Source organism: Hirundo rustica, chromosome 3, assembly GCF_015227805.2.
Source record: "Hirundo rustica isolate bHirRus1 chromosome 3, bHirRus1.pri.v3, whole genome shotgun sequence".
Lineage (NCBI taxonomy): Eukaryota > Metazoa > Chordata > Aves > Passeriformes > Hirundinidae > Hirundo > Hirundo rustica.
The window spans coordinates 37,935,793-37,949,145 of record NC_053452.1 but is presented as its reverse complement, the minus strand read 5'-3'; the positions used below and the strand labels follow the sequence as shown (position 1 = coordinate 37,949,145).

Below are 13,353 nucleotides of genomic sequence, written 5' to 3'. Positions count from 1 at the left end.
CGGTAAAAAAGAGAGCCCAATGTGAATAACTTCCAACTGTTTCACAATGCCAAGAGCCTTGGAAAAAGTAACATTCCCTTAATCACCTATCACTGAGATCCTGCTTTGAAAAGTGATACAACCTTCTGGAGAGAGGGTAGGATGGACCTGTTTTGCAGTGAGCTCTGCAGTGACTCACATGGAGAGTGTGGCGACAGCTACAAAGCCAAAAACAAGCTATAAAGCCAAAGAACTTCTGAGAACTAGTTCTTTCATTCCTACTACTATCTAAGGATGGCAGCAGGGAGGTCTTCTGCAGAAGACTAACTTTAATATGGAAATGACTGGCAGGTCACACAATTTCAGGCTACTAGAAATTGCCAAAAGGGAAACTGCAAAAGATCCAAGCAAACTGGGTGATGAACAGCCCACAGCTTACCCAGAACACAGTCTGCTGTTACTTCTATGAGCCTTGCTTATGGTGTGCCCCATAATGACGCTGCCAAATGGGATCACGTTTCCCTGTGCCAGGTAAATAAAAGACTTGTATAGAGGACAAGAATGGCTTGCATGATGGGTGCATAGCCAGCTAGTAACCATTTCTCAAAACAGATATCATGTCAAGGATCCCAAAATAACAGCTACATCCTGATCTGCCATCCTTCAGCAAGCTTCCTGTCCTCAGCTCTTGTGTACAAGCTAGAAAAAGAAAGATTTTCTAGAACATTTTCTAGAACATTTACCCACCGACAGTGGGAAGCAGTCCTGCCCGGGTTAAATCCCAGAGCCATTCCATCTCTGGCAGACATCTTGTGTACTGGGCAGAGCTGGATGGCACGAACCACTGATTGCCAAGAGCACACAGGCTGCAGGGGGGACGGGCCAACCTTAATTGGCCTTATCGGTGTAAATTAAACCGTACAACACACCCAAGCAAACAGTCAGTTCCTTTGGAGAAGCAGGCGTGAGTTATTTTGCTGCAGCTATAAAGGAAACATTGCTGCTAGGACATGCCCCTGGAGTGACTGTGCCGCTCAGCTCTCCCGGTGCATTCCTGGGGTTGTTTAGCATGGATCCAGCTCCAGCCTTTCCACAAGCAAGAAGTCTGAACCCTGAATGCCATCTGCAAACACAGCCAGACTCCACCTCCTGCATGCCTGCAGGCCACCAGGTGTGGCCAGGAATGGCACAAGCTACACACTAAATACACCTTTGATGTGGAGCTGAAAGCATGTAGCCACGGGGCATGAACAGCACGCCGCCCGCCGCCGCGCTGACTCCCACTGCAGGAATGCGGCTGCAACCACAGGCCAAGGAAGGCAAACACATTGCATTCCTCACCAGGCAGAGAAGCAAAACAAGTAGCAAGCCCACACACCCACCCCGCTGACACCCGCCATGCTCCCTCCCCACACCTGCCTGCATGGCCACTGTCACGACCCCAAAGACAACTTCAGCCCCAGATTCGTGCGAGGGTCAAGTTCTCCAGGCAACTTCTTGAGCCCATGGGGACAAGAGAAGCGGAGTAAGGCAGGAGAGTTCTCAACTGGGCATGCAAGCCCCAGGGAGAAGAGCGGCCACCCAAGCTGGGAAGTAGCCACAGTGCAGGGCAGGAACAGTTCTGTACACTAGCCTGGGAAGGGAATTCCCCTGACTTTTCCTATAAGACAAGGGGCTTTTCCTATAACACCAAGACCTCTTGAGCTGAGGGGGCAGAGTTGAATAAGAATTTGACTTTGGGCAACAGGGACACTTGGAAGGATCCAGGTCTTTTCCTATCCCTAGGAAACAATCCTACCTTAAGCCAAGTAGCTTCTCTGGGATGGAGGGACTTCCTCATTACCCCAAAAACCTGTAAACGCATGTCTCCGCTGCCCACATGTACAGATCTGACCTTCACTATACAACATTCTTCACTACAGCACTGACACTGGGTCATTTCAGTGATCAAGAGAAGAAAAACTTATTGTACAAATACCCAAGATATCAGGTAACCACAGAACCTCATCATTTTAGCATTGCAAAGAGACTCTGTGCTCTAGTCAGAAAAAGAACGATTCCTCCTTCATGCAGCACTCCTACAAATCCTAAAGCTTTCCAAAGAATTCACATTCTCAAATATGAAGTTACTCTGAAGGATGCCTCAGATGTGAAACTGTCAGCAGAATTCTCAAGTCTATGAACTCCCCACATTGCAAATCTGCACTTACTCTGTGCAACCCAGCTAAACAACAACCCACTCCTGAAAACCTTAAAAATCCATCACCCAGTGCTAAGGGCTAGCTCTGACACTCAATAGCCAGTGCTCTCTCAGCACCTAACAGGAAAACCAACACTCTCAAGAGCACCGCAGCAAGGATATATCTGACTTTAATGTAACAGACACAAAACAGTGTCAGGAAATCCAGAGGGAACCAATTAAGGGCTGAAAGACTGTAACCTCTGGGGAACCTGAAAGGGGAAAAGTCAATGTAGCCATAAGCTCCAGAGACATACCAAAGCATCTAGCAGGCTGCTGGAGCAGAGATGATTTATAAGGCTTGCGGCCCAGCTGCTCCACGCCCCACACATGCACTTCAAGGCACTCTCAGAGGGCAAATGATCTGATATTAAGTAACAAGAACAGACCAGACCGAAATCCAGTAGACTTTCTCATGCCTGTTGAAATTCAAGGCCTCAAGCTACCTGTTCCCTTCAGTAAGATGCAGTACTTAGAAGAATGAGGCATGAAATGCCAAAGTAACCAATAGATTTATATCCAAAGATATAAATAGAAGCCTGGCAGGATTACAGATTAGGCGTCTAAATCACTGCAAGCAGGAGAATGGGCTTCTCCCCTTCTAACCACTCCATACCTCTCCAACCCCAGCCACCACAAGAAAACCCATTTCAGCCAGGATGGAAGCCCCTGCTGTTCTACACACTGCCAAGAGCCATCCCTGTGCAATCCGCTTCAACAGTGACGGCACCTGAACTCCACAAGTCCCAACAGTATGACCTGCAGTGGCTGCAGCTCCCGCAGAATGTAGGTCTGCCTGTTTCCCAGAATAGGAGCTGCCTCTTCAGCCTCTCCTCTCCCTTCCCCCACTACATCTTTACTTTTCACAGACTCAATACCGTTTCAAGGTACCCTCATCCTGCCGCCGGTGGGCGGATGAGTGGGGGAAAGGGGCCCTTTATAATTGTAGTGTTGCAATCTGCCAGCCCGGCCAGGCAGCCTGTTCCCGCCTGCACTGCATTAAATACCTTATAACTGATTACACCCCCATGGGGCATGATTAGCAGTCTTCAGAGAACAAAGTCTACTTTCATAAGAATAAGAACAGACACGTACTGCTAACCTACTACACAGCTGGGCAGGTGAGGAAACAGGGAAGAAAGGAGCAGGGCGGGGGGAAGAGTTAACTGCACTAACGCTGCTCCTTCCCTTCCCTGTCCTGGCTGAGTTGAGATTTCCACTGCCCTTAACAGTAGTACCCCTCAGACCTACCCCACGAGACTGAGGTAACAAAAGCTCAAAAACAAACAGCTGCCTGTGGAAGTCAGGCAAAGTCCTAACCCGGAGAGGCAGGGATTGAGCTTTGGGGCAAGCGGATTGAGTTTTGCCCTGGGTGACAGCAATTCCCTCACATCGGTTCCCAGGAAAAGGGAAGGGTGAATTCCAACTTCAGTATCAAAAACAAGGAGAAGGCGGGAAAGCTCAAAATACGATCGCACATCCACGCGCCTCTCTAACCTCTGTATACATTTGAAAGGTCTGCATAAGTAACAGCAAAGCATCTAATTCAACCTGGAGGTTAACAGCCCTCGAGGTGATGATTTTTTTTTCTTGTGGGGAGAGAGGAGGTAGCAGAGGAGGAAAGCCCTCTCCATCTGAGATAGGTAACAGGGATCCCCAAACATACACAGTCCACATGCACTGCCGCAACAAAGAACCAGCCCAATGGAAACTCAGCCAACCTGACACGAAATGACCTACAGCTCATTAGCAAAGTGCCTTCCAAAACTCAAAATGCCCACACAAACAGCCACAAAGACGTTTGGTGCTATCTGGCCTCCATCTCAGCAGAGCAGAATCAGACTATACAGCCTTTTGCCAAAAGCAGTAAGAAAAACGGTGGCAACTCTGAGACTAAAGTAAGCCTGGGATGAGCCCTTCCAGCTACTCTCTCCAAACCCCCAAGAGAAGAGAGCACAGTGGAAAGCTCCAGGAAAATGGTCTTATTTGAGAGAGAAGCCTCAACAAAATAGTAAGAAGTCTCCTAATTGTGTCCTTTTGGAAACAACCACCTGCTTTACCCAGAGCCCGCTGGTTTTGCCCACGGCCCCGTGGATGCTCACGGTACCATCTGGAAGCACTCGTGTTCAGCTGATGCATCTAGAGGGGACACCCTGCTGACACATTCCACCCGGATTCTTACCCAACCCCCCCCCAAGGAAGGATTCGTTAATGAGTAACCAACCCAGCTGAAAGTGATCTACTTATATCTGCTTTACTCAGCAGCTGGTCCTTCAGCCAGCACACAGGAGATCTCTGAACTGTACTGTCTAGTGCCATCTGTACAGCAAAACCTGCACATTCTCTTTATTGCAGGAAGAGTTAAAGGTACCGATTGGCTTTAGGCTCAGACATACTTGCCATTGATATAAAGCATCAATACATTTAGAGTTACATTACCAAACAGATTGTGCTTTCAGGGTTTGGATAAATGGAAGCTTTCACCAGAAACACAAGTTAGCCGTTAGAAGCTCCAGTAGGTAATTTAAATTATCGCAGCCAGCACAAAAATCGTTTTACTTTGGGAGTTGAAGTTGCAAAGCTGTAATAAATCCAAGTGGCACAGTAAAACTTCTTATAAAAGCTTAAAATTAGTTGTGAAGCCCCAAATGGCCTTGCATATAATTTGATTCTGCTACCGTGGGCTAGCAAAAGGGAAATCACTCTTCACACTGTAAAAAAACCCACCAAGAAACTCTACCATCCTTCAGCTCCTAGGAGACAGAAGAGGTAGGCTTACATTTCGTGTCTCTCTATATATGTGCAAAATACATAGAAATAATAAATATATAAATAAAGTGTTAAACCCACAGAACTAACAATGACTCGATCAAGCCCACACGGTGCTGGGCAGCTATCAATCAGGCATCAGAGCTCAAACTGGAGCGCTGCAATCCAACGCTCTCTCCTGACAGATACCCTGCACCCACCCCCATTGCCAGAGTAAATTGCCTTGCACTGCTGAGAAGCACTCCTGCTATTCCGATACCGGTATTCAGCACCAGAGCAAGAGACCCCAATTTAGCCCCGCACGGGCCTTCTGCAAACTGCTAATCCCCACTGCACAGCTGCTTTTCAAACGTACGGGCATGAGCAAACCCTAAACGATTTATGGCGCGTGGCAGGAAGACTCCTGGCTCCCTGCGTAGGCGGGGTTTTGGGACAAGATCATGCTTGGACTAATGTTTATACTGCAAGTTGTCAGTCAGGCAGTAAATCATCTCTGGAGCTGCACAGTAATACAGCCCCATCCAGCTGGGGCCTCGACGACACTGAATTCTGCTATAGCCATTTCAGATACACCTGGGGACCTATCTGCAAAGGCATCATCTAATCATGGAAAAATGAATACACTTATAAGTAGAATCTACCAAAATCCTGCAGCCCAGCAAGGGTGATTTGCTTTCAGGAATCAAACCAAACTGGGACGAGATGTTTGCCAAAAATGACTCTTCATGTTAGTCCTAGAAAAAATGGGATTGAGTGCCTACAGAGACATCTAATAACAGAATGTATCTCTAACAAAATGCAGTTACCTGAGAAAACCCTTCTGAGCAAAGTTTTAATTTCCCAGTATTCACAAAACTGTAGTGTAAGCAATGCTTAAATTCTAAAAAGGAAATAAAAATATTTTGCCTACTTTAGTGCACAAGACACCTTCTGCTCAGAAAAATAAATGCACGTAAAGGCAGGATGTAAGCTTGAAGTCCATTCTCAAGAAAGGTTACTTAAAACAACTTAATTTTAAGCACAAAAACCCTTTTCCACAAAATTTCCACTTTTTTCTTTTCCCCCCATTTGAAAATGCTCTTCATACAATACACTGTACATGAATCTCCCACAGATATAAGAGAAGGGAGAAGAGTTCTCAATAATAAAAAAATTATAAATAAAATACTCAAGAGAAAAAAACCCAGAACAGTAGCATTAACTGCAATCACTATTCAGTTACGTGAGGGACACCAGATTTCAACTCATCTCCCTAGAATATTTTTAACCTTCCCGTTGGGCAGCAGCAGAGTCATCACTAATGAAAACTAAAGCTGCAGGAAGAAATCTGATTTAGGAGACAGAGCAGTAAGGCATCTTTGAGAATTGCAGAGAGTTTGCGAAGTAAGACATATGCAGGTCTAAAACCAGTTACAGCCTATGCCAAAATAATGGTCAAAAACCTTACAGCCACAACAATTATCTAATTATTACCTTGGGAAAAAAACTTATAATCTTTTGAAACAAATGCTAAAAAGTAAAACTCGCCTCAGGCTCTATATGAGCCTATGTGTATTCCTCAATAGTTAGAGAGACTGCCTCATCTGTTCCTTTTGATTTCAGAACCATTTGTGCACGAGTGTTACATTAGCACAGCTGGACAACTAAGACTTTAAATACAAGAGTAAGAAAATCCAGTTACGACTCCTACAACATTACCAAAGCCAGCTTCATCACAGAGCTAAAATACGAATAACAGAACTCAGCCAAAGATATTATAGTCACTGTGGGACTTCCAGGTCTGAATTTGCTGATCCTTAAGAAAACAAAAATTTAAACCAGTTCTCTCTTACCACCAGAAGCTGATCGGATACTCTCTGCCTAAAAATCAGTCTAAGCCCTGCAGGAAAACTTACTTTCCAATCCTGACCTATTTCACTTTAACAGCAACACAAAACTTCTATGAAAGTCGGTAACCACTTATTCTCAGCTGTTAGCCCTGCCACAAAAGGGTTAAATTGTGCCCTAAAGCACATGTTGTTCCCAGTGAAGCCCATAGGGCCCAGACAGGGATCTTGAGGTTTGCATATCCTGCTTCTGTCTCTGAAAATACACAAACAGACTCCTTTCTTCGTTCCCCTTGCATTCAGGCAAACATTACAAACATGCAGCTTTTTATACATATCTTTATGCCACTGACACTTATCTTTATTAGCCTATGTATCAAACGAAATTTATACCTACTTGCAGCACGGATGGTTCTCCTAATCCTCAACAGATTGGCCATGAACACAGGACACAAACTGTCTTCACAGTACATTGAGGCTCATGCTACAACACACCAGAACTCCCTTGAACAGCCTTAAAGCCCTGCCTTTCAGACACCTTACAGACTGAAGTCCACAACGAGACTGCAACGTGGAAAGGCCAAACTCCACACATTCTTTTCCCTCTTACAAGCAAAGGGAAGAAGCAAGTGCTTTGCATGACCACTCAGCATGAAAAGACACCAGCCGCACGTCTCCACATCCATCAGTAAGACGGTCCTCCTCTAAGAACCGCACTATCTTCTCACAGACCCTGCTCTTCAGCAGCTTAAAATCCTCAACTACCACGACTAATCAGAGCAGCCAGTGCTTTGTGGATTTGTTCTTTGGTTGGTGATTTGTTGGGGTTTTTTTACCCTAATGCAGTTACCACAAAAAGCAAGGTCAGCGAGCAACCTAACATAGCACATAAGTGATTCAATACCTTGCCCCCGACACAGACCAATACATTAAGGTGCTTTAGCAGCTGGAGGAAGAAGCCGCAGCGGACAATTATGGAACACACTGCCCTGTCTTTTAACCTTTACCTGTTAAAAGATTGGATTAGTTCTGAAAAATACACCTCCTAAAACAAGTTCTTTAACTAAAGCAAGTCTGAACATTTCCACTCCAAAGTGCTTGATCTTTTCTGAATCCCACTCAGCTCTTAGCCTCAGCACTATTATGTGGTAGTGAATTTCCACAGATTAGACATCATGTGAAAATACTTTAAAATCATTATTCAGTTTGATGCCTATCAGTTTCACTGAATTGCATTCATCTCAACTGAAGAATACATTCCAGCTCCTTCATCCCTGCACAGCAGTCTTCCTCAGGCTTGGCACCCAGCATTGTTGAAAAGCAGAGGGAAACTGAGCCCACCCAAGTGATGCTTATACTGCATTCCAACCATTGCAAAACTATTCTCACACTCCTACATGGTTTTCCACGCCATTTCCTTCCTAAGAGCAGCTCCCGGGAGGACACTCCGGAGAGGCGGGCTCATGTCATTCCAGCTATGAAACATCCTGAAAGCTGCTGCTTTTGGCCCTCTCTGGCTGAGCATATTTGGAATAAAACCATATATGAATATCCGGATAATGAAGAGAATGGTTTCTGAGAATAGAACAAACAACAAAGCAAAAAAGAGAAAATTGTCCTTGAAGTCAGAAAGGTTCAGGCAAGGTTAGATGTGTGCAAAACAAGCAAATAGCTCCTGGGAAGGCAAAAATGGTGAGGTCCCAGAGTGCCCACTTGCTTGAACAAGGCAGGGCCTGACTTGCACTCCATAGCAATTTGACCGTGCTACAGAATACACAGGACAATGGATCACACAGGAGTCTGCTTCATTTTGAAGCCACAGCTAGAAATACCTTTTTCATTTCTCCTCCACCCAGCTTTACTAAAGAATTCAACACCACAGTATCTAAGCATCTACACACTTCGGGCTTCATCCTCAAATCCCTAGTAAGACCGGTGTTAATCACATTTTCCAAGCAAAGAATGAAGAGTAGAAACAGTAGTGATCTGAACACAATAAATCTATGGCAGGAATGAGGTATCTTTCTGACCACAGCATCGCCCTTCCCCTCCAACCAGCTGTAAAGGTATTTCAACTTTAAAAAGTAACATTCTTCCTACTACAGTTACAGACTCAGCCAATCTAGATCTAAGGAAAAGCCCTCAGGTAGGGGAACTGGCAGGGAAACAGGATGGATGAATTCATGCCCTAAGGCATTTGTCCTGTTTGCATAGGTTACACACATAGTTCCCTTGCAGTCCTGCAGAAAATAAACCTCTGAGAGGATCATATTTACCCAATTACTAGAGATCTGAAATACACACAGCTGGCATGAATGCCAACAAGCACTCTCTGTCCAAAGCTCAGGATGTCATACAGAAAGGAGATATCTTCCCAAACAAAAGCCTTCAAGCAAGGAGATGAACATACCCAGTTTCAGGACCATAAATTTACTCTCAAAGCATTAATCAAGTCAAATGGTCACAAAAATCTGCTCTATTATGACAATTCCAGATCCTGACAAGCCCTGTAAAAAGAGCAAGATGAATCAAAGAGGTGTCAAGCCAGATCCTCATTTATTAGCAGAAGAATCCTACCCTCAATCTGTATCACATGCAGGCTAATTTGAGACCTCTGCGTGCTGCATCTCTCCCAGCAACATGTGACAACAAACACACAACACAGTAAATTTGTCAGGACCTAACCTCCAGAACCGCTTCTTGGGTCCACGCTGTAGATGTGGTGATACATGGAAATCTCAGAATCCACTTTTCAGCAGCTTCTCCATAAAACATGGCAGAAATTTTAATAGGTATGGGAGCTCACCTTCAGAAAAAACATCAGCCTCTAAGACTCACAAGCATGAAACCAACTACCAAAAAAATACAGTTACATTTTACTTGTTCACTTCGCTATCTATCAAAGAGCTTGGCTTTCTTCACCTTTTTAAAAACACCTCATATGCCACACCAGCTGCCACAAGTGCCTTCTCCAAGCCAGCTCTGCCACCATTCAGACCAGCATGCTGACCAAAACTCATCTGTCCCATCTGACTTGATTTGTTCTGCTCTGGGACAAGAAGCAGGCGGACTTACAAAAGACTACCCCTTTTCCAAGGCTTCAGCCTAGCTCCCTGACAAGCTACACCGTGACTGTATTCAGAACGGATGGCAGAGATAAGAACTGAGGGTTTGCTGGCTGCAAAGCAAGTGACTTAGCAGCAGCCAACAAACAACTTGAAACAGAGTGGAAAAGCACGCAAGGTCATCTTTAGTTCAGAAAGCTGGCTTGGAGAGTGAAGAGGCAACAGGTCTTGGCAAGTAACTCATCCTCTCCTGACCCAATGCCTTGTTAATATTAAAGATGAAGATAACCATGGGCTGCACTTTGGAACTCCACTGGCCCAGCCGAAAAAGCATTCACAGGATTTCAAGAGCACTGGGTGCCTGGGAAGGAATGGAAAACTCCTCTCCATGCCATAGCTAAGACCTGGTAGCTTAAATGCTGATTTAACACCCAGAAGCTAAATCACACTGTACGCAAAGCGCTGCTGGGATATAGGGGCTTTCTGCAGTGATCCACTAGGAAGTGAAGAAGAGAGAAAGGAGCTGTTACAAAGGTGATGTGACAGTATACAATAAAAAAACCAGCTACTGGGTATCAAACAACTGCTCCTCCAAACTGGTTCTCAACAGTGAGCTCAGATGCACCTGCACCACCCACCATGGGAACAGTTAAAATTGATGTGGAAAAATAACGTGGTGGAACAAACAACCTGAGAGCACAGAGGGTCACTAGAACCATCTAACTTTGACACTGCCATTACTGCAGGAGCAGGTTCATCAGAAAGGATTTCATTTTGATTATGGCTGGGCAGATCCTTTGTGAATTATATGGCTACTTTGGCACTGATAGAGCACATCTAAGACTGCTTTCCCAGACAGCGTATCAAGAGCATTGGCTTACATCTTTAACTGAACTTTTCTTTCCAGAAGCTCTTGCTGAATTTCTCAGGGTTACTCCCATTTCACTGCCACCCCTGGCCTCTCAATTCTGGCAACACAGGCCTACTATGATGTAGAGAACACCACAGAGATGGCCAGTGTTTCAGGTATGTGGGTCACACGTTCTCAAAAAATTCAAGCAGTGGTACAAAAAGAACACAGCCTGATTCAGCATCAGCTCATTCCTGGTTTTCTTACCTGCTGTCTGATGCTTCAGTAAGGAATCATTGCTTCATCTTACAGAGGCCCTTTATCCCGGGTCTATCTGTGAATCTGTAAAACAGAAATGCATAGCTCTGAAAAGCTTTCACGGGCACAGAACGGTGTACATGTGATGGATGATGCTTTTCAGGGGACAAGATCCACCTGGCATCTCTCAGATCTAGGTCATTCTCAGCCTTGCCAAATTTGTGTATCATTTGCACAGCCTGATACCTATCAATGCTATCTCACATGCACCTAAAGATCTGTGTATTAGCACTCACTCTTCCACTCTGCTCTGTGCAGAGTGCTCAAGCTCAGAGCCAGAAGCAGTACAGCATTTACTGTTCACCTGTTTTCCTTTAAAGTCTCCCCATGTTCCCAGAGGCTGCACACTAGATCTATGGGGGACTCATCCCTTGAACAAGAGAGGATGTCCAGGCTGGCAGAGAAGTTCCCATTAACCCCTGGAGAGTCTGACACTAGAGGAATGCTGATTCTTCCCTTCCAACCCTGCCTCTGCCAGTTACACTCAGGTTGTTTAACACACGTGCTGGCCCAGACTTGTTCCACTTTGCAGCTGCAGAGATACTGCTTTCTCATCTCCTACACCACCTAACTCTCCATCACACCACCTAACTCTCCATCACTCAGAAACAGCTACACCCTGCGTGATCCAAGTTCTGCCTGCCGATCCCGCGCCTGCGCTGCTCCCTGGCCCGAGTCTCTCCCCGGGTGGGAGAGCTCCGTAATGCCCTCATGGCTGAGGCAGTGGCATCATCACCCTTCCCCACGGAGACCGTCCCTTCCCTAGGGCCGGGGCCTCGCCGCCCTCCCGCACCCGGCCCCCACCCCACCTGGCTGAAGCCCCCCCGGCCGCGGTGCGACCCGCCCGAACCCGCTGTCCTCGAGAAACTCTACAATTCCTCGCCACACACGTGGACAGAAAGGCCCACCCTGCTCGCTGGGCGCCGCCCGAAACCCGCAGAGGCCCGGGGGCGTAGGGGGCCCCGCCCGGGACTTCGCCCCCAGCCGGTCGCGCTTCCCGCTCCCCGCCCCCGGAGCCCCAGCCCGGCTCTGACCCGGTCGGGCTTGGCTCCACCAGGGGTCCCAGCGACTTTGCGACCGGTTCTGCCCCGGTTCGGCCCCGCCTCGGGCCCGCCCCAAACTTTGCCCCAGCCCGGCCCCGGCCCCGCGCTCTCGCCTCAGGCCGCCATTTTGCCGCGGGGCACGCCGGGTAATCCGGCGGAATCCCCACGTCGCGGCGCGGTTGCGTCATCGGGCGGCACGCGCGGGGGGCGGGGCAGGGCGGTCCCGGCAGCGCGAGAGGCGGTGGGAGCGAGGGTGCCGCCGTCAGAGCCGGGACCCGGGACCCTGCCCCGTGACCTGGGATCACCCTGAGGAGCGGTGGCACCGGGGGTGCCGCCGTCAGAGCCGGGACCCGGGACCCTGCCCCGTGACCTGGGATCACCCTGAGGAGCGGTGGCACCGGGGGTACCGCCGTCAGAGCCGGGACCCGGGACCCTGCCCCGTGACCTGGGATCACCCTGAGGAGCGGTGGGAGTGGGGGTGCTGCTGTCAGAGCCGGGACCCGGGACCCTGCCCCGTGACCTGGGATCACCCTGAGGAGCGGTGGCACCCGGGGTGCCGCCGTCAGAGCCGGGGACCGGGACCCGGGACCCGCTCCTGCCCCTTTCTGCGTGTCCCATGTTCTGAGGAACGACCCAACAGCCTGGGGCGTATCCCAGCCTGTCACTAGGGAATTACAAACCCAACCGTGGGATCAGGTGGAGAGGGAGCAATAACGTAGAGTAGTAGATGGAGAAACCCACCTGAAACACCCCAGGACATCTGTCTGCTCCTGGAAGGAGAGGTGCTGAGGACAGTGTGTGCCCGGCAAAAGCTAGGCAAACCCTGACACAATTTGTGAATGTGCTTTGGTATTCATTTGCAAAATTTTCCACTGTGTTGTTCTAGTCTTGGATCTTTGAAAAATCAGTACATTTCAATTTCTAACCAAATCACCCCATTTATTCAACTCTGAGCTCAGACAGGTACTTTTTCCATTGCTTCTCATGCCCAGTACATAGACTCACCCACTGCTTCCATTTCCTGTTATCCTTTCTTTCACAAGCACCTCATGAATTGATGGTTCACCCAGTAAATAACGGAGCCTAGTTCTGAGGAAATTTCCCCGGTTCAGAAAAGTCCTGATAGAATTTACATGATGTTCTTCAGTGTACTACTACATTTACAAAGCCTTCAGATTTACATTCAGGTAGTACCGGGCTCACAATACTGCAAACGCTGCCCAAACGGTCCCCTGTCTTACACGATAAAAGACAGGTGCTCAGC

The 13,353-nt window shown here is 47.5% G+C and overlaps 1 protein-coding gene across 3 annotated transcripts in view; it reads right to left on the bottom strand.

Annotated features, from left to right (window-relative positions):
- The window catches only part of TJAP1 (tight junction associated protein 1), a 40,734-nt gene extending 28,518 nt beyond the window's left edge, over positions 1-12,216 (bottom strand). For 2 of the 3 annotated variants that reach the window (XM_040058689.2, XM_040058690.2), the window contains exons 1-2: positions 12,081-12,216; positions 10,996-11,070 (exon numbers count right to left, since the gene is read on the bottom strand). The gene's annotated coding sequence lies outside the window, so the exon portion shown is untranslated. Of the gene's footprint in view, positions 1-10,995; positions 11,071-11,954; positions 12,002-12,080 lie in introns of those variants that run through there. The other variant, XM_058419810.1, reaches the window with a different exon arrangement.
- Between the last annotated feature and the right edge of the window lie 1,137 nt (positions 12,217-13,353).